Here is a 22186-nt window from a genome sequence, read left to right as displayed (position 1 = left end):
TAACTTAAATGTATAAAAATGATTTGATGCTAATAAAACCAGACTTTCTGTACTACATTTTAAAAGTTTCTATTCCTGAGTAATATAAATAGGCTAGCAATGACTATATATGCTTCTGAGTCAAAGGTAAGTGATTTTTCAGTTGATTAAAAACTCACCAATTATACTGAAAATAGAGTCAAAAATTCAGAAGTCATTGTGTAGGTTCTTAGACTACTCTATGGGAGGGAAATCACATTCACTGAATGAGTGAGAGTTTTGCTTGACAAAAGATGATGGAATCAGATCATTAATTGATTTTTTTCCTTATTATTTTCTTTACCGTAAGCATAAAACCTCAACAAAAAATCCTGCTTGGTGTTACAAACACAGAAATCTTCTTTATAAGTGAAAATCACACCCAGCAGTTTTCATATACACAAAGCTCCCTCCTCAAAGACTGGTGAGTGACACAGTCTAGTCTGCTCCAGCTTGCCTCATTTATATGGACCCATGCATGAGGGTCCTTTGCAAATAACACAGCACAGAGCTAGACACTAAAGGAATGAGGGTATTCTTAGCGTCATACACACTGGTTTAGATGGACTAATTATATGCATGCAACACTGAAAACAGCTCAAGTTTATTGGATGATTCTGCATATATCAAGACTTCTGTTAATAGAAAACGGGAATATGAAACAAATAATTCAGTGCATAAAAATATCTTTGCCTTGAGAAATGTAGTAATGATCTTAGAGTAAAAAGGCAAATCTTGCTTAAATTTATTACTACAAATTTCTCAAATGTAAATTTTACACAAGTAATATACAACCACTAAACCAGCTTTAAGCTAGTGATGCAAATACTTGAACTAGAAGATTTACTGGACAATTCACTGTATTCACAGATAAGTCTGTATTAATTGGACTTTCCCTAGTGATAGAAACTAGTGCTATTTTATACACTCTGAATATTATGATTCATAGGATTACATAGATCCTTTAGGACAAAGTTTCACTAAGTTGAATTGTGGAGGGGGGGGAAGAAAAATGTCATTATGAAATTTTAACTGTACTGTAAAATATGATAATAACTTGAATTAACTGTTAACAAATGACTCCCAGTAGAAACCTTGATATGCCACTAATAGAATTTCTCAGGATGTACTGTAAAAAGTTAGAAAATATTACTTTCAAGTTGGTTAAATATATCCCTCCCCTACAATATCATTTGCACTATTAAAAAAACTTCCTCATAATGTAACAGTAAGCTCTACTCTGCACAGTTATTATCACTATGAATTCTGAATCAACGGAATGCCAAATTACTGAGATGAACCTGTTTTGTGCTTCTTTTGCCTTCTCCTTTATAGATGGACTCACTTTAGTTTCTTTTTCATACAGTAGGATATCTTTCCATTTAGAACTCTTAATACATCTTGCTAAGGTAAGAGGTTAGGAGGAAATACTTAAATATCACATTTTGCAATGCATTTACTATATTTCAAAAATGACTAGATCAACCACATTCTCAGTTTATTCAGGTTGAATGATTTATGAAAATTTGATCTCAGAAATGAGAAAAATGTCAATTACTTAGTTTTGTAAAAGCTTACTGACTTTGGAAACACAATGAAGCACCTATTCTTTCCTGTAAGGAATGGACTACACCTGCCAAACATGGACTGTGCTGACAGGAAGGTAGGTATGTCTGTCTGTCGAACCACCTTGCAGGATCTGCCTGCAGGCTATTCTTTATTGTACAAATCAATAACATCCTTTAAAAAATTACATACTTTAATAAAATAGGGCCAAATGGCTTTACATGTTACTCAGCAATAGCTTCCCACAAACTTCATGAATAGGAAAAGGGTTAGATCTAAGATTACAATTTCTCTATTTTAAATGACGAACTGAAGCACAGACAAGGAAACCCTCATACAACGTCCTAAGATAAGACAGTAAGAAATATGGCCTGGTTTCCCTGTTCTTATTGCAAAGCTACTTCCACTAGAGTTTTGGCTACTAGAAAGTTTCAGATTTCAGATTATAGGTTAATGTATTATTTGTCTTAATAGCTTCATTAAACTGTTTCCTCAAGTTACTACTTAAGTCAAAATGGGTATTGTTTTTTAACACCTTTATTACAGTATAATTGCATTAAAATGGTGTGTTACTTTCTGCTTTAGAACAAAGTGAATGAGCTATACATAAACATATATCCCCATATCTCCTCCCTGTTACGTCTCCCTACCAACCTCCCTATCCCACCCCCCCAGGTGGTCACAAAGCACCGAACTGATCTCTCTGTGCTATGTGGCTGCTACCCACTAGCCATCTATTTTACATTTAGCAGTGTATATATGTCCATGCCACTCTCTCATTTTGTCCCAGCTTACCCTTCCCCCTCCCTGTGTCCTCAAGTCCACTCTCTACATCTGAGTCTTTACTCCTGTCCTGCCCCTAGGTTCTTCAGAACCATTTTTTTCCTTTAGATTCCACATATATGTGTTAGTATAAGGTATTTGTTTTTCTCTTTCTTACTTCACTCTGTATGACAGACTCTAGGTCCATCCACCTCACTACAAATAACTCAATTTCATTTCTTTTTATGGCTGAGTAATATTCCATTGTGTATATGTGCCACATCTTCTTTATCCATTCATCTGTCGATGGACACTTAGGTTGCTTCCATGTCTTGGCTACTGTAAATAGAGCTGCAATGAACATTGTGGTACATGACTCTTTTTGCATTATGGTTTTCTCAGGGTATATGCCCAATAGTGGGATTGCTGGGTCATATGGTAGGTCTATTTTTAGTTTTTTAAGGAATCTCCACACTGTTCTCCATAGGGGCTGTATCAATTTACATTCCCAACAACAGTACAAGAGGGTTCCCTTTTCTCCACATCCTCTCCAGCATTTATTGTTTGTAGATTTTTTGATGATGGCCATTCTGACTGGTGTGAGATGATACCTCATTGTAGTTTTGATTTGCATTTCTTTAATGATTAGTGATGTTGAGCATCCTTTCATGTGTTTGTTGGCAATCTGTATGTCTTCATTGGAGAAATGTCTGTTTAGGTCTTCTGCCCATTTTTGGATTGGGTTGTTTGTTTTTTTGATATTGAGCTGCATGAGCTGCTTGTAAATTTTGGAGATTAATCCTTTGTCAGTTGCTTCATTTGCAAATATTTTCTCCCATTCTGAGGGTTGTCTTTTGGTCTTGTTTATGGTTTCCTTTGCTGTGCAAAAGCTTTTAAGTTTCATTAGGTCCCATTTGTTTATTTTTGGTTTTATTTCCATTTCTCTAGGAGGTGGGTCAAAAAGGATCTTACTGTGATTTATGTCATAGAGTGTTCTGCCTATGTTTTCCTCTAAGAGTTTGAGAGTGTCTGGCCTTACATTTAGGTCTTTAATCCATTTTGAGCTTATTTTTGTGTATGGTGTTAGGGAGTGATCTAATCTCATACTTTTACATGTAGCTGTCCAGTTTTCCCAGCACCACTAATTCAAGAGGCTGTTTTTTCTCCACTGTATATTCTTGCCTCTTTTATCAAAGAAAAGGTGACCATATGTATGTGGGTTTTTCTCTGGGCTTTCTATCCTGTTCCATTGATCTATACTTCTGTTTTTGTGCCAGTGCCATACTGTCTTGATTACTGTAGCTTTGTAGTATAGTCTGAAGTCAGGGAGCCTGATTGCTCCAGCTCCATTTTTCTTTCTCAAGATTGCTTTGGCTATTCGGGGTCTTTTGTGTTTCCATACAAATTGTGAAATTTTTTTGTTCTAGTTCTGTGAAAAATACCATCGGTAGTTTGATAGGGATTGCATTGAATCTGTAGATTGCTTTGGGTACTATAGCCATTTTCACAATGTTGATTCTTCCAATCCAAGAACATGGTATATCTCTCCATCTGTTTGTATCATCTTTAATTTCTTTCATCAGTTTATAGTTTTCTGCATACAGGTCTCTTGTCTCCTTAGGTAAGTTTATTCCTAGGTATTTTATTCTTTTTGTTGCAGTGGTAAATGGGAGTGTTTCCTTCATTTCTCTTTCAGATATTTCATCATTAGTGTATAGGAATGCAAGAGATTTTTGTGTTAATTTTGTATCCTGCTACTTTACCAAATTCATTAATTAGCTCTCGTAGTTTTCTGGTAGCATCTTTAGGATTCTCCATGAAGAGTACCATGTCATCTGCAAACATTGACAGTTTTACTTCTTCTTTTCTGATTTGGATTCCTCTTGTTTTTCTTCTCTGATTGCTGTGGCTAAAACTTCCAAAACTATTTTGAATAATAGTGGTAAGAGTGGACAACCCTGTCTTGTTCCTAATCTTAGAGGAAATGGTTTCAGTTTTTCAACATTGAGAATGATGTTGGCTGTGGGTTTGTCATATATGGCCTTTATTATGTTGAGGTAGGTTCCTTCTATGCTTACTTTCTGGAGGGTTTTTGTCATAAATGGGTGTTGAATTCTGTTGAAAGGTTTTTCTGCATCTATTGAGAAGATCATATGGTTTTTATCCTTCAATTTGTTAATATGGTTTATCACATTGATTGATTTGTGTATACTGAAGAATCCTTGCTTTCCTGGGATAAACCCCACTTGATCATGATGTATGATCCTTTTAATGTGCTTCTGGATTCTGTTTGCTAGTATTTTGTTGAGGATTTTTGCATCTAGGTTCATCATTGCTATTGGCCTGAAGTTTTCTTTCTTTGTGATATCTTTGTCTGGTTTTGATATCAGGGTGATGGTGGCCTCACAGAATGAATTTGGGAATGTTCCACTATCTGCTATATTTTGGAAGAGTTTGAGAAGGATAGGTGTTAGCTCTTCTCTAAATGTTTGATAGAATTTGCCTGTGAAGCCATCTGGTCCTGGGCTTTTGTGTGTTGGAAGATTTTTAATCACAGTCTCAATTTCAGTTCTTGTGATTGGTCTGTTTAAATTTTCTATTTCTTCCTGGTTCAGCCTCTGAAGGTTGTGTTTTTCTAAGAATTTGTCCGTATCTTCCAGGTTGTCCAGTTTATTGGCATATAGCTGCTTGTAGTCATCTCTAATGATCCTTTGTATTTCTGCAGTGTCAGTTGTTACTTCTCCTTTTTCATTTCTAATTCTATTGATTTGAGTCTTCTCCCTTTTTGTTCCTGTTGAGTCTGGCTAATGGTTTATCAATTTTGTTTATCTTCTCAAAGAACCAGCTTTTAGTTTTATTGATCTTTGCTATTGTTTCCTTCATTTCTTTTCAGTTATTTCTGATCTGATCTGTATGATTTCTTTCCTTCTGCTAACTTTGGGGTTTTTTTTGTTCTTCTTTCTCTAATTGCTTTAGGTGTAAGGTTAGGTTGTTTATGTGAGATGTTTCTTGTTTCTTGAGGTAGGATTGTATTGCTATAAACTTCCCTCTTCGAACTGCTTTTGCTGCATCCCATAGGTTTTGGGTTGTCGTGTTGTCATTGTCATTGTTTCTAGGTATTTTTAAATTTTCTCTTGGATTTCTTTAGTGATCTCATGTTTACTTAGTAGTGTATTGTTTAGCCTCCATGTGTTTGTATTTTTTACAGATTTTTTCCAGTAATTGAGATCTAGTCTCATAGTGTTGTGGTTGGAAAAGATATTTGATATGATTTCAATTTTCTTAAATTTACCAAGGCATTTGTGACCCAAGATATGATCTATCCTGGAGAATGTTTCATGAGCACTTGAGAAGAAAGTGTATTCTGCTGTTTTTGGATGGAATGTCCTATAAATATCAAGTAAGTCCATCTTGTTTAATGTATCATTTAAATTTTGTATCCCTTATTTATTTTCATTTTGGAGGATCTGTCCATTGGTGAAAGTGGGGTGTTAAAGTTCCCTACTATGATTGTGCTACTGTTGATAATGTTCTTTTATGGCTGTTAGCATTTGCCTTATGTATTGAGGTGCTCCTATGTTGGGTGCATAAATATTTACAATTGTTATATCTTCTTCTTGGATTGATCCCTTGATCAATATGTAGTGTCCTTCTTTGTCTCTTGTAACAGTCTTTATTTTATTTTATTTTATTATTATTTTTTTTTGCGGTACGTGGGCCTCTCACTGCTGTGGCCTCTCCCGTTGCAGAGCACAGGCTCCGGACGCACAGGCTCAGCGGCCATGGCTCACTGGCCCAGCCGCTCCACGGCATGTGGGATCTTCCCAGAGCACGAACCCGTGTCCCCTGTATCTGCAGGCGGACTCTCAACCACTGCGCCACCAGGGAAGCCCAATATAGTCTTTATTTTAAAGTCTATTTTGTCTGATATGAGACTTGCTACTCCAGCTTTCTTTTGATTTCCATTTGCATGGAATATCGTTTTCCTTCCCCTCACTTTCAGTCTGTATGTGTTCTTAGGTCTGAAGTGGGTCCCTTGTAGACAGCATATATATGGGTCTTGTTTTTGTATCCATTCAGCCAGTCTACGTCTTTTGTTTGGAGCATTTAATCCATTTACATTTAAGGTAGTTATCAATATGTATGTTCCTATTCCCATTTTCTTAATTGTTTTGGGTTTCTTATTGTAGGTCTTTTCCTTCTCTTGTGTTTCCTGCCTAGAGAAGTTCCTTTAGCATTTGTTGTAAAGCTAGTTTGGTGGTGCTGAATTCTCTTAGCTTTTGCTCATCTGTAAAGGTTTTGATTTCTCTGTCAAATCTGAATGAGATCCTTGCTGGGTAGAGTAATCTTGGTTGTAGGTTTTTCCCTTTCATCACTTTAAATATGTCTTGCCACTGCCTTCTGGCTTGCAGAGTTTCTTCTGAAAGATCAACTGTTAACCTTATGGGGATTCCCTTGTATGTTATTTGTTGATTTTCCCTTGTTGCTTTTAATATTTTTTTTTTGCATTTAATTTTTGATAGCTTGATTAATATGTGTCTTGGCATGTTTGTGCTTGGATTTATCCTGTATGGGACTGTCTGCACTTCCTGGACTTGATTAACTATTTCCTTTCCCATATTAGGGAAGTTTTCAACTATAATCTTTTCAAGTGTTTTCTCAGTCCCTTTCTTTTTCTCTCCTTCTGGGACCCCTATAATTCTAATGTTGGTGCATTTAATGTTGTCTCAGAGGTCTCTCAGACTGTTCTCAATTCTTTTCATTCTTTTTTTCTGTATTCTGCTCTGTGGTAGTTATATCCAATATTTTATCTTCCAGGTCACTTATCTGTTCTTCTGCCTCAGTTATTCTGCTATTGATTCCTTCTAGAGAATATTTAATTTCATTTATTGTGTTGTTCATCATTGTTTGTTTGCTCTTTAGTTCTTCTAGGTCCTTGTTAAATGTTTCTTGTATTTTGTCCATTCTATTTCCAAGATTTTGGATCATCTTTACTACCATTACTCTGAATTCTTTTTCAGGTAGATTGCCTATTTCCTCTTCATTTGTTTGGTCTGGTGGGTTTTTACCTTGCTCCTTCACCTGCTGTGTGTTTCTCTGTCTTCTCATTTTGCTTAACTTACTGTGTTTGGGGTCTCCTTTTCGCAGGCTGCAGGTTAGTAGTTCCCTGTGTTTTTGGTGTTTGCCCCCAGTGGCTAAGGTTGGTTCATTGGGTTGTGTAGGCTTCCTGGTGGACAGGACTGGTGCCTGTGTTCTGGTGGATGAGGCTGGATCTTGTCTTTCTGGTGGGCAGGTCCACGTCTGGTGGTGTGTTTTTGGGTGTCTGTGAACTTATTATGATTTTAGGCAGCCTCTCTGCTAATGGGTGGGGTTGTGTTCCTGTCTTGCTAATTGTTTGGTGTAGGGTGTTCAGCACTATAGCTTGCTGGTAGTTGAGTGGAGCTGCGTCTTCTCGTTGAGATGGAGATCTCTGGGAGAGCTTTTGCTGTTTGATATTATGTGGAGTGGGAGGTCTCTGGTGGACCAATGTCCTCAACTTGGCTCTCCCATATCATTGGCACAGGCCTGACACCTGGCCAGAGCACCAAGACACTGTCAGCCACACAGCTTAGAAGAAAAGGGAGAAAAAAAGAAAGAAGGAAAGAAAAAAAAATAAAACAAAACAGTTATTAAAATAAAAAATAAAAAAATTATTAAAAATTAAAAAAAATGAAAAGCAATAAAAAGAAGAAAGAAGAGAGCAACTAAACCAAGAAACAAGTCCACCAATGATAACAAGTGCTAAAAAACTATACCAAGAAAACCCCACAAAAAATCCGAAAATGTACAGACAGAACCCTAGGACAAACAGTAAAAGCAAAACTATACAGACAAAATCACACAAAGTCCACCGCGTCAATTTTGTGATGATTCGTTGTCTATTCAGGTATTCCAGAGATGCAGGGTACATCAAGTTGATTGTGGAGATTTAATCCACTGCTCCTGAGGCTGCTGGGAGAAATTTCCCTTACTCTTCTTTGTTCGCACAGCTCCTGGGGCTCAGTTTTGGATTTGGACCCGCCTCTGCATGTAGGTCACTGGAGGGTGTCTGTTCTTCGCTCAGACAGGACAGGGTTAAAGGAGTCGCTGATACGGGGGCTCTGGCTCACTCAGGTCGAGGGGAGGGAAGGGTACGGAAGCGGGGTGAGCCTGCGGTGGTAGAGGCCGGTGTGACGTTGCACCAGCCTGAGGTGCGCCGTGTGTTGTCACGCTTAAGTTGTCCCTGGATCACGGGACCCTGGCAGTGGCGGGCGGCAGTCTCCTGGGAGGGGAGGTGTGGATAGTGACCTGTGCTTGCACACCGGCTTCTTGGTGGATGCAGCAGCTGCCTTCGTGTCTCATGCCCGTCTCTGGGGTACGCACTGGTAGCTGTGGCTCCTGCCTGTCTCTCAAGCTTGTTTAGGTGGTGCTCTGAATCCACTCTCCTCGTGCACCCTGAAACAATTGTCTCTTGCCTCTTAGGTATTTCCAGACTTTTTCCCGGACTCCCTCCCAGCTAGCTGTGGCATAGTAGCCCCCTTCACGCTGCGTTCACAAAGCCAACCCAAATTGGGTAAGTATTTACTGGTGTATTTCATCTGCTAGTTTAGTAACAAATTATAAGAAAGTAAATCGATGACATTGTACATAAGTAGGAAATAATAGTTACAATCTATTATTTTCTATACCATAAATTTTTTTTGTAAACTTAAAAAATACATTTGCAGCTACACTTTAGAGAGAAATCCTAGTTTTTTCAGTCAACATCACTTTTATACTTTCTTTGTGTCTATGTAAGATGTATGTACTACAATGAAATACATAGTTTTCCATCAAGTAGATGAACTATAAGTTATTTACCAATTTTCTGAATTGGTTTACTTTCATTTTTCAATCTTAATGAATACTGAGATACATTTTGAAAGGCAAGTAATACGTAATGAATACTGACTATGTGCTAGGAACTATAAGAAGTAATTTATGCACATATTTAATTTTCATTACAACTCCATGGAGCAGATGTTATCATCAGATGACAAACCAAAGCATATAGAAGGTAATTTGATCACAGCCATATTGCTATTGAGTTTTGGAGTTGGAATACATTGCAAGGTGTAATTACCACAACCCTGATCTCTCTGATTGCTGCATTGCTTCCAAAAGTACTGTGACTTTTAAGGTTTATTTTTGATTTTTTTATGGGGTTGGACTATTCTTACTGACTAGATATTTTTTTCAAAGTGAGAGAAAGAAGTGAAAACAGGACAAATTCCTTATCCTCAATTGAAAAATGTCTCTATAGATTCCATTTTTGAGAGCAATTTTTTTTATCTGTCAATGTGAGAGGAGAATTCTTGTGGCTGGACAATTTCCTCCATAGAAAAAAACATTCCATTTCTACTATTTAGGCAATGAGATTGCCTGATCAAACATATTTGGCTTCTGAATTTCGTTTTTCTAGGAGAAAGAACCAGGGAAATCCAAGAGACATGGATAAAAATCATCCTTCCAGTAGAGGAGACAGAAAAGCCACTAGAAACACTGTCCTTTGGGTTGGCCATTAGTATCAAAGATCTTGCCCTCTTTTAATCATGGCAGCAGGGTGCAAAAAAGATTTAAATGTAGTTTCTTCTTTTACTATTATGGCTGTTCTTCCTCTGCTGGTCTCTTAGATGTTGTTTTGTCACCTTTTCATAACACTTTTCATACTCTCCTCAAAAGTTGTTATTTGTTCCCTTGATTCCAGTTAAATGCTTATGGCTCCCAAATACAGACCATTAACCCAAAACTCTCCTCTGAGTTTCAGACTCAAATATCCAACTGCCTTCAAGATATCTCCTCTTGCTTATTCCACAGGATATGATAATGACCATATCTAAAACAAAGCTTATTTTACCCTCCATGCATATTTCAGTATTTCTTATTTTGATTAACGTTGCCATTCATTAACTACCCAAACTTTAAGTTGAAAAAATTTAGAAAACCTTGGTCCATTGATTTTTTTTCTCTCACTGCAGCTTGGACCTGTGAAAACTTTGTGATGAAACCACTAATGTAGACAGTGGGAAGCAATAAAAGGGTTTTAACTCATCTAGTAACATCATTTACTTTTTAGAAGGATCACACTGGCAAGAATGTAGGGATGGGATGGAGGCAAGTTGGCCTATAGGTATGGAATCCAGATAGCTTCTAGTGAGCACAAAAATGTGAATGTACTTAAGGTCACAACACTGCATACTTAAAAAGGCTTATGATATAGATTTAAGTTCAATCAATAAGCATTTGTTCAGTAATTCTTATAAATGAGGTACTGTTCTAGGCATTGATTATTCAAAGACTAGAACATGATTCTTGGTCATAAGGAGCAGTAAGGTGGGGAAGCAGATCTTTATATGGTAACTGCAATAAGTTACTGGTAAATGCTGTACTAAAAGGATAAGCATGGGTACTATACAGAACCTAGCTTGGGCAGGGAAAAAGAAGAAGGGTCTGTAAAGGCTTTCTGATGATGCCTGAGTTAAGTTTTGAAGGATAAGAAGCAAACAGTCACCTCAGGAAGGGTGGGAACACAGACGGGGCAGGATGGGCATTTCAGATAAAGGAAATAATATATGTACAGGCACTGAGGTATGAAAAGCATGATGTGTGTCAAGTCCTACCAGCTGTACGGTTTCTCAGGATCATGAAGTAGGGGGTGGAGGATGATGGGAAATGAGGCTGGAGAGGTTGGTCATGACTAGGTCTTGCTCTAGGTTGTAACTGAAAACATGGGAGTAGATGGAAATGCCTAGAGAGGGACATAGGAAAGGAGAAGGGAGGTGAGAAGAGGATAGAACCAAGATGAAAACAAATACTTAAAGTAGAGACTGACAACAGAATCTGAGAAAACAGGGAAGCAAAAGGTAAATCAAGAGTAGGTGCTGTTGGGCTTCCCTGGTGGCACAGTGGTTGGGAGTCCGCCTGCCGATGCAGGGGATGTGGGTTCGTGCCCCGGTCCGGGAGGATACCACATGCCGCGGAGCAGCTGGGCCCGTGAACCATGGCCACTGAGCCTGCACATCCAGAGCCTGTGCTCTGCAACGGGAGAGGCCACAACAGTGAGAGGCCCGTGTACCACAAAAGAAAAAAAAAAAAAAAGAGTAGGTGCTGTCACAGAATTCAGAGTAGAGAATTTCAAGAAAGGAGTGATCAACAGGGTTAAATACTTAAACAAGATCAAGGTGAAAATGACCATAAGATTTGGCAATTAGGAAATGACAACCTTTTCCATGCAGCTTTAATGGCACAACAGAAGTGTGATGAAGCCTGATGGAATGTGAAAAAGTGAAGACTAAGTATCAGTTTGGTTAGAAAGTATAAAAGCTTGGATAGAAAGTAAAGAGGATTATAGTTAGTGGAATATATGGCTGAGGAAGTTTTTAAAGAAATGGATGGCATGTGAATATGTTTATGGACTATGAAAGAGAAGATTGTAGGAAGAAGCTAAAGTAAAAGGAAGATGATACCTTTTTTTTTTTTTTTTTTGCGGTACGCGGGCCCCTCACCGCCGCGGCCCCTCCCGTCACGGAGCATAGGCTCTGGACGCGCAGGTCTATCGGCCACGGCTCACGGGTCCAGCAGCTCCGCGGGACGCGGGATCCTCCCGGACTGGGGCACGAACCCATGCCCCCTGCATCGGCAGGCGGACCCCCAACCACTGCGCCACCAGGGAAGCCCAGATGATACCTTTTAAGCAGGGTCTCAGAGGATGGAATCATAAGCAGAACTTGCAGCAATATCATGCAAAATATGACTGGACTTTTCCTTGGAGATTAAAGGGAAAGACGTGGGAGGAATACAGCTGTGGATAACTTTGTAGGTGTAGAGGAATTTAACTGACAGAACTCACCATTGCTAGATTCAATTTTCCCCAAGGAGTTAAGAGGCAGAGTTCTCCGTTGAAAGCACAGGGTAAAGAAAAAGGCTGGAGGAGAATGGTAAAGGTTTAATGGGACAAGAAAGGAAGGTGATCTGGGACATGTAAAAGGAATGTTAGTAGGATTGATGGGCCATTGACGTTGAAGTTTCTTAGCATGAACACAGAAGTTGGGGTAGAGAGGAAGACACTGAATCAGGTGCCTGAAACTCACATTAAAGGAATGGCACTGATCAGGAGACCAGTAGATATCACTGAAGAGGAGAGAGAGAGAGTGATAATAAAGCTGGGTGGTACAAACCTCAAAGAAGGGAGGATTTTTACGTGGATGCAGAAGGTATGAAAGTAGCAAAGGGGAACCAAAGAACTCTCCTTCCTAGTATATAGGGTATGGGGAAAAGACCAGGGTCTAGTGGGCTGCTAGGAAAGAAATGCCCTTGGTAAATTCAAGTTTCAGGTAGAATGTATGTGTGAAATATTCAGTGCAGAAGGTGTGGAAAGACGCAAGGTAGTAACAATGGAAAGAAGGTTCCAGGGGCAAAATGAAAAGAACTGGGATCGGAGGATTATAGAGAAGGAAGAAAAGATGGGGAAGGGGACTTCCCTTGTGGTCCAGTGGTAAAGAATCTGCCTTATAATGCAGAGGACATGGGTTCGATCCCCGGTCAGGGAACTAAGACCCCACATGCCACGGGGCAACTAAGCCCGCATGCCACAACTACTGAGCTGTGCGCCTCAATTAGAGTCAGCGTGCCACAAACTACAGAGCCCATGCACTCTGGAAACCGTGCACCACAACTACAGAGCCCATGCACCCTGGAGCCTGCACACCACAACTAGAGAGGAGCCCGCACGCCGCAGTGAAAGATCCTGCATGCCTCAACGAAGATCCCGCGTGCCGCAACTAAGACCCAAACGCAGCCAAAAAAAAAAAAAAAAAAAAAAAAATCTTAGAAAAAAAAGAAAGAAAAGATGGGGAAGGGGGAAGCACATAGCTGCAAGAAAGAGGATAAATAATCAATAGAGTGTACCCACTCTTCCATGCATAAACTGTAACCAATGAAACAAAAAGTTCCTTTTCAGTTTTAGGCACACTATGTAACTGAAAGATACAGACTAAGATACACAGAGATGCATAAAAAATGTACATATAGGGTTTCCCTGGTGGTGCAGTGGTTGAGAGTCCGCCTGCCGATGCAGGGGACATGGGTTCGTGCCCCGGTCTGGGAAGATCCCATATGCCGCGGAGAGGCTGGTCCCGTGAGCCATGGCCGCTGAGCCTGCGCGTCCGGAGCCTGTGCTCCGCAACGGGAGAGGCCACAACAGTGAGAGGCCCGCGTACCGCAAAAAAAAAAAAAAAAAAAAAGTACATATATACACATATTTATAAATATGTAAAGACACGACCACATAAATATGAACATATATGTGCACAAAAGTACGGGTAAGAAATAAGGGAATATCAATAGAAGAATAAAATGGAGAAGAAAAAGAAGATAGATTATTCACATTTGAAAGAGAATGGAGAAAGAATTTGTAAGTGAAAAGGTGAATGTAGAAGTAGATGGGAGAGTGGGTTGTAAAGTCATGGTGAAGAAAGTGGAAACAATAATTGGTAGAAAGTGGTTAGAATGGTGAACTGAATAATAATGTGGTCAACAGTTTTCTTATATTAATAGGAAATTGGCCTCCTTGGATCTTCTACTTACTGCCTAGACCTACCCTTTAAATCATTACCTTATTTGATTCCCTGTATGAGGTGTTGTCAAAATGTTAAGAGAACTGTCATGTCCTTACTGTGTTATTTTTTTCAAGGTTAATACTTCCAGCTGTCAACGGTTTTTCACATTAAAGTTAATAGACTGCTCACCATATTGATTATTCTTTGTGCAGGTTCTCCAGCATGTCTAGTGTTTTTAAAAATATTAAGTCTGATCTAATAATAATCCAGTCTAATCATTAGAAAGGAAAGTGGGACTGATATCTCTCTTGATCTGGACTTTTACTTCTATTTTGATGCTGCCATGTTTCACTACTGGCTTACACTGAGCTTTGGTGCAAATGAATTTACCCACTGGCCTGCTTTGCCTACCAAGCTAAGCCAAGTCTCTCCTATTTTGGACATATACAATTAATATTTCTGTATCAGTTATTTATTGCTGTGTAATAAACCACCCAAAACTTGGTGGCTTAAAACAACAGCTATTTTATTTAATCATGTTAATTTGGGCTTGGTGCAGCTGTGCAGTTCTGCTGGCCTTGCCTTGAAGCACTCATGCAGCTGCAGGCAACTGGAGCTGGGTGTTCACATGCCTAACAGTTGGTGTTGACTTCTGGCTAGGACTCTCTCTTCTTATGGATCTTATTCCCAAGTAGACCAGCCCAGACTTATTTACATGGTGAGCATGAGTTAGCAAGAGGGGAACATGAGCAATACTCTTGAGGCCTTGTTCAGAAGTTGTACAACATCACTTGGTTTATTTTATTGGTCAAAGGGAGTCACAGGCCACCCCAGATTCAAAGAGTAGGGGAATAGATTTTACCATTTGACAGGAACAGCCACAAAAAAATTGTGGCTATATTGATTCTAAATGTTATGTAACTGAAAAAAAAAAAAAAGGCTACCAAGTATACCTGCATTTTACTATAAAACAAAGCTTTAACCCAAATCTGTGAACCTCTGATGGAGGAATTTCAGGTATCAATTGAAAAGTGTTAAAAAAGGTACATTTTGGAATTTGCATTATCTCTTAAACAACACCTAGGATGTGACTATCATCTCTGTCAACATGTAAAACTGTCCCTATTTGTTGTCAACTGGGTGCTTTTTGCTGGATCTACATTTATTTTGCAAAAAGAAAGAAAAACAAAAAATTTGGTACATGCAATCAATATTTAGTTTTAAAGCATTGTTACTAAACATTTACTAATTAGTTTGTTGATTTCTACCATAATTTTCAATTTAATCAAACCTAATTCAATCCTTTCCCCAAAATCTTTTGGCTATATAAAACATATTTTGTTATTAGAATAAAAAATATAAGGAAATCATATGGATAGATTAATTTAGCTCTTCAGATATGCTGTTATATCAAGTACTATCATTCATTCATTCAGAAATATTTCTTGAGTACTTATTTTGTGAATAGCACCTTTTAAACAGTTGTGTTCTAAAATGTTTTTAATGTGTCTACTGTAGATGTATGTTATATGAAGTCTTTTTATAAATACAAAATCCTCTGTAACAATTTGCCATGAAAGGAATTTTCAGCTATAGCAAGTTATGATATAGTGAGCTCAGGTTATACCTTTTGCAAATAGTCCTAAGGTTTTATATATTGTGGACAAGAGGGTGTATTCACAGGAAGATAATGAGAAAGTGGGAATAAGTTGTCCTCACACATCACAATTTTGGGTCATTTAATTTACTATACTTTGTTTAGCTTCACTTTTAGATTTATATTAACACTAAGAAATTGCTTCCCACCTTGAAATTAAGCAATAAACTTGGATTTATCTTTGAGATTAAATAGAATATAGAAAAAACTTAATACATGTATATTCAACTGTGCTTAGATTAATTAGATATATGACATTCCTTATTCAATGTCACTAATATCTAAGGCAGACAAGGCAATGAAAAGTTACCTATATTTTAAACATAGACTAACATTTGCTATCTTCTAAGTAACCTTGAAAAATTAGTCTCACCAATCATAGTATCAATTAGTATCAATTTAGATGACTAGTAAACATAAAAGTTAGAAATAGAACAATCAAAACATGTAAAACTTGGCATTCTTTACTTTTATTTCACCCTGCTTAAAAATTAGAACATGGAGAAGAATTAAAGCTGTATTTCCTTCTTTATAGGATCTCTAAAGTAATTCTACTTCAAGTTTTGGATTTTAATTTAATAACTTCGGTATAATTTTATCCAGGGCTTAATTAAGACTTTGTTAGTAAATTAGATGTCCAGATAGTCCGCTGGATTCCAATTGTCTATGGCAGTACTAGTGCAGTGGGTGATACTACTAGGAAAGTACTTACAGAAGATAATGGAGTTATTTTGCTTAAGCCCCTAACTTAACATCATAAAGTGATTGAGATAATAGGATGAATTAAGATCAAGTGACAATTTTATTGGGCTCTTTAACTTTGTCTATCAGAGGATATTTAAGCCATTTGTAAGATTCCCAAGAAAACTCAACACCAGTAACAAGTTCATGAAGCTCCATGAGGGCAGGGACAATATATATTTCGTTCATAACTGTATTCTTGTAACTAGCAAAATAGGCTCTCAAAAATCAATAGGATATTGTTCATTTGTTTGTGAATAAATATTACACACACATGCACATGTCAAGGGTCTCTGCAGAATCACATTAAATGATAAAACAGTTATTTGAAAAGAATAGATTTCTCCCACTTTAAATGCAGGGAGTTTGGGGGCTTGGTGGGAAAGATGTTAAATGAAATTTCATTCTTAGTGAGAACTAAGTTAAGGTTATCCTTTCTGTATCAGGAGGAATTTGTCAATGTGATAACAATAAGTTACTAATTCTGACAACTAGCATCTTCAGCCCTTCTTGTTGATTTTGTATCTTATCAGGAGAAAAAAATATGGGAACATATGTATATGTATAACTGATTCACTTTGTTATAAAGCAGAAACTAACACACCATTATAAAGCAATTATACTCCAATAAAGATGTAAAAAAAATGAAGCATACAAAGGAATAAAATTGCCATGGATGCACCTTCTATGCAACTTATGCATCTTCTATGTGAGAAGCCTCAGAGTCAAAAACAAGCAGGCACATGGCAATGTAGGAAAAACAAATTGAAAATAAGGTAAACCATTTTAACTATTCCATTAAAAACTCTTGATTTCTAAGAATTGAAACAGTGGTATGTTAGCGGTATTTTTTAAAAAAGGACACAGATTTGGGAAAGTTCCTTTTTCCTTTTTTTAAAAAAAATATTTATTTATTTGGCTGCACGGGGTCTTAGTTGCAGCTCACAGGATCCTTGTTGTGGCATGCGGGATCTAGTTGCGGCATGCGCACCTTTAGTTGTGGCGTGTGGGATCTAGTTCCCTCACTAGGGATCGAACACGGGCCCCCTGCATTGGGAGTGTGGAGTCTTAGCCACTGGACCACCAGGGAAGTCCCAAGTTCTCTTTTTCTTATTCTGGTTTTTGTGTTTTGCCCCTGCTCTGCAGCTTCTAGGATAGTCGTATGAACTACAATTTGCATAAATTATATCTTAAGGCACATAGAAGACCTTTATTTCTTTCAGACTGAAAGACTATTATATCACTCTTCTATTTAAAATGTCACAGTTTCACTATTTTTAGAGTGTATTTTGTTAAAAATTAAGGGTGATAAGTCATTTTCTTCTTAAATATTGTTTCAAGAACTGTTCAATTACATTCTCCTAAAAGTTCCTTTTTCCGATGAAGAAACTGATCCATGGTTTCAAGATAAGGATACAGTAAACAAAAGTCTGAAGTTTAATCTCATTCATGATATCATTAGATGGCTAGGCAGTCACTGCTTCTTTCTGTCAGTTTAAAATTGTATGTTATTGATCTTAGATACTTCATATATAGTCAAATTTTTAATACGAACAAGAGAAATTAATCATTCTAAAATATCAAAATTTAGCTAAGTAATATAACCATGAAAAGGCAGATTTCTCTGAAAAGTTTACGATGCATACTGGTCATAAAACATACATTATTTAATTAGAATTGCCATCAGAACATATTAAAGAAAAATATTTATAAAGATCTATACTGTATATGTAAAAGAATGAAAGAGGTTTATATTTTCATCTATCTCAAAAGAGCATCTATTCCAAACATACACACATTTTTTGGGTAATTTATTGATACAGAATTCTGGATGCCTTCAAGGAAAGCATTTCTGACTGTTTCATTTCCTCCTGATTTCTTATTTTTATATGCCCTTGTAAATGTAATTTCCATTCTTTAATATCAATTCACTTCACAGTTAATACTTTTCAAGCACCACAGAAGACTTGAAATTAAATCACATGTATCTTTCTTTAAGTGTTAGTATTAAGGATGAAATGGGCTTTATTCTTGGTATCTAGATTATTCACTGGTGGTAAGTGAGTGACGTAGGGACATTAACTTTTTTGAGCTGACAGGACAGTAGTAAATTGCAACAGGGACTGAGCTACAAAGATCTGAAACGTGAATTGTACTTATGTTCAAATTTACTTACAGTGAGTAACTTATTCACTGAGATGGATTTTTTACATGATTTCCTTTAGACTTACAGTATTTGTAGTGTTAACAATACATATAGGTTTTTATATTCTAGAAACTACCTTAAATTTGCCACAAGTAATAATAAATAAGGCCTCATATATTTATAATGATTATGATTTACAGAGTATTAGAGGGAAATTTGTAAGGCCAATAAAACCTATTCTCTTATCTTAATTGGTAGAGCTATTTTCATCTGGATGTGAAGAGCTGAGCCTCAAACCTGCCTTCTGATAAAATTGATAAAATCCTAAAGTTTTTTCTCATATTCTATAAGACATCATACATGAAAATTATAATTTGTTATTTTTCCTTAGACTAGGTTTGGGTAATACGGTAGTGTTTACATCTTCTGGTATGTGTTTTGTTACCTAAATTTGGTAGAACTCCTTCTTTTGAGTGAATAATCTAGGTGGTATTAATGAATAATTGCTATAAATCTTTGCTAGTAGCCTGTCATCATCATGTGTCTTTTTAAACAAAATAATTATAAAAATTTTATAATTTTAAAATTTAATAATTTTATAATTATTAAAATAATTATAAAAATATATGCAGCAGAAAGCAGCATATATCTGGACTTTTAAATAACCCACCAGCCTCGTTCAGACAATTCTTCCCAATGCTATCGCCTCAGGAACTGATCTGCTGCTTGCCCACTAGAGGAGTTACATATTGCCTTTTGAAGAATGACACCTCAAACCACAGCCTTGACATTTGGCCTATCTTGGAATGGCTTCAGATACAGCTCTTAAGAACAATCTTTATCATCCAGAATAACTTTGGACATTCTTTTAGCACTGAACTCCACAGAAAGAGTTTAATTATGTGGAAAAAAGGGTTATATAATGTAAACTGCTATCATTCTAAAGACATTCTCATGGGTATTTCTATTATTCCCAGAGAAGAATCCTTAGAAGCCCTTCCCTTCTTTTGCTCTTCAGTTTCTGGAAGCCAATTTTGATGAGTTTTATATCTGCCATCTGAGAGTACTGTTCTCAAACTCAACTTAATATTTTTTCTCATAAGTTTATAAGTTAGAGTTACACAAAAAGAAAATGATATTAGTTCTTAGCACTGAACTAAAGACATTCTATTAATGGCACTGTGTTGTTCCTATCTCTTAGGCAGAAAATCTTAAAATACCGACTACTTCTTTACCCTTCACATCTCTTTAGTCACCAAATTATATTGTTTTTCTCTATAGTGTTTCTGCTATGAATTCCTTCCTCCCATTCTCACTGCTACCAGCCTATACCAGCACACCAGTTCTCTATATTATTAGACTATATTATTGATTTCTTCTTAGCTGGTATTCTTATCTCTAACACCAACCTGCTTCAATTAATCTTCCACAATACTAAGTGGGACTGATGTTCCTAAAATGCTATTTCCATCATGTAACCTTTGCTACTTTCAGAACTCTACAATGGCTTCTTATTTCCTATCACATGAAATCTAAATGCCTTTGCATACTTTTGAAGGCTCTCAGTAATTCAGCCTAGCCTCGCCTACCTGATGTCATCCCACAGGAACCCCTGCTCCTGCCAGGCCGACCTCTGTACAGTCTCCTCTCATATATTATACTCATACCTGTACCTCTGCTTCATTTATGCTCTTTCTCTCCTCTCTTATCCTTTCTTCTTTCCTCTGTGCTAATTTGTATCCCACCCACCCTACAAGGCCAAGGTCAGTGTCAGTTTCCTTGAGGCCTTCCTTTTCTCTGTATTACCTGCACTGAACAATTAACAAGCTATTCAGTACCATTCTGTTAAATAATTTAAAAGGGCAATACATATATAAATATGTTACCAGCACTACATACAGATGCAAGATGGCAGACACTCTAACAATCCCACTTCTAGGAATCTGTGCCCTCTCTAAACATTTAGCTACAAGTATGTTCACTGCAGCAGTATTTGGAAACAACTAAATACCAATTATCTAAATGTCTTGTGAGCAAGAGCTGTATAGCATACTTTTCACTTATTCCACCAATTTGAGTGCTACATACTTAAAACAATTTTTTGGTGAGGTGTCTTTCTCTATACCTTGTAATAACAGTAACATAGATGAAAATAAAATCCAAATTCATTTATTCCTCCCCATTACTGGTCCATATTTCTCACTAAAATCCCATATCTTTCCAAGAGATAAAATATTTAAAATTCCATATAGTAGTCGGACTAACAAGAAACACAAGAAACTTTTTGCATTAATGCCTACAATGAAACAGCTAGGAGAAAAGGTATTGCCAGCTGTAAAGGAACAAGTTGCAAGAATTAATCATACTCATAATCGTTACCTTTTTGCCAAAAAGTTTCCACAGGCAGCGTGCTTCTAATGCTATGTACATACACTCAACAACTTAAATCATTCATGTGAACCTGTCAGAAGAGCTGGTCCACTATTTTGACATGCTTACTGAGAACAAAGGATAACTTACTATCGTCAAAGCAAGCTATTAACTCCTGTCTAAACTTTCTCTCTCAATCTGAACTACTGTAGGATGGCTCTTTGATGGGAATCACACTCCGCCTTTTTCAGCTTCACATCATTCTGCTCTATTACATGCCAGTGTCTTTGAAGGCTGCAAAAAAGCCATATTAACAAAGCATAGACATTTTGAATAAAAAGATTCTCAGTCCTTGTACCATAAGAAGTACATCTAAAATTCTAGCTATCACTATATATCCTTATATAGTGATATAACTTTTTAACAATTTAGGTCATTATTATAATAGTATTTATGATAATGTGTTCTATAATTACAGGGCAAGATGAAGTATTATCTATCTACTATTAAAAAACACAGCACCATATTTCTCCTTTCCATATGGCTGAAGAGATTTAAGTCTGCTGTTCTTCAATGGCATCTCTACAAATGGCCTAACTATATTCCTAATTAACAGAAACCTTTTCTAACAATTCTAAATACTTTTTAACTCAACGATTCCAATTCTAGGAATTTGTGTCCCCTGCAGTAATTGCAGATATGTGCAAATATTTAGATGCAAGAGTGTTCATTGCAGCAGTACTTTAAAACAACTAGTAACAATAAATGAATTAGTTAAATAAATTATGGTATATCATACAATAGATTTAGAGCCATTTATTTAGTAAAACATTATGTATAATGATATAGAAAGTTATTCATAACATATCAAGTGAATCAGGTTATACAACTGTATGTACTATATGAAAACATTTTTTTTAAAATGTCAAGTTGCTTAGCAATATTTTAAAAATTTTCTAAAATTAGTCTATATTGCTTTAGTAATTTGCATATATATATATATATATATATATATATATATATAGTGGTTAAAAAGCATTTTAAAAATGTTTGGCCTATCAAAACAATATTATTTAATATTTCTCTTGATAAAGATGAACACATGTACTTAACTACTAAAGTGAACAAGAAGTCATTTAAAAGAAAAAAAAATGCAACCTCTTTCTATTCCCATTCTCACTTATTTTTTGTTGAACTCTCCACAGGTTTGGGGATCCAATAAGGCTGACAGAGAGCATGAGGCTTAAAAGTTACCCGTGGCTATAAAGTATTTTTATTCAGTGTGTATATTTTGCAGGTTTAAAAATTTTA

The 22186-nt window shown here is 36.8% G+C and overlaps 1 protein-coding gene across 7 annotated transcripts in view; it reads right to left on the bottom strand.

Annotated features, from left to right (window-relative positions):
* MIPOL1 (mirror-image polydactyly 1) overlaps nt 1-22186 on the bottom strand; it is a 318902-nt gene that overhangs the window by 14851 nt on the left and 281865 nt on the right. The window lies entirely within an intron of this gene.

This window comes from Mesoplodon mirus, assembly GCF_964341445.2.
Source record: "Mesoplodon mirus genome assembly, chromosome: 4".
Lineage (NCBI taxonomy): Eukaryota > Metazoa > Chordata > Mammalia > Artiodactyla > Ziphiidae > Mesoplodon > Mesoplodon mirus.
The sequence above is the reverse complement of the archived record's forward strand: the minus strand, read 5'-3'. Positions and strand labels throughout refer to the sequence as shown.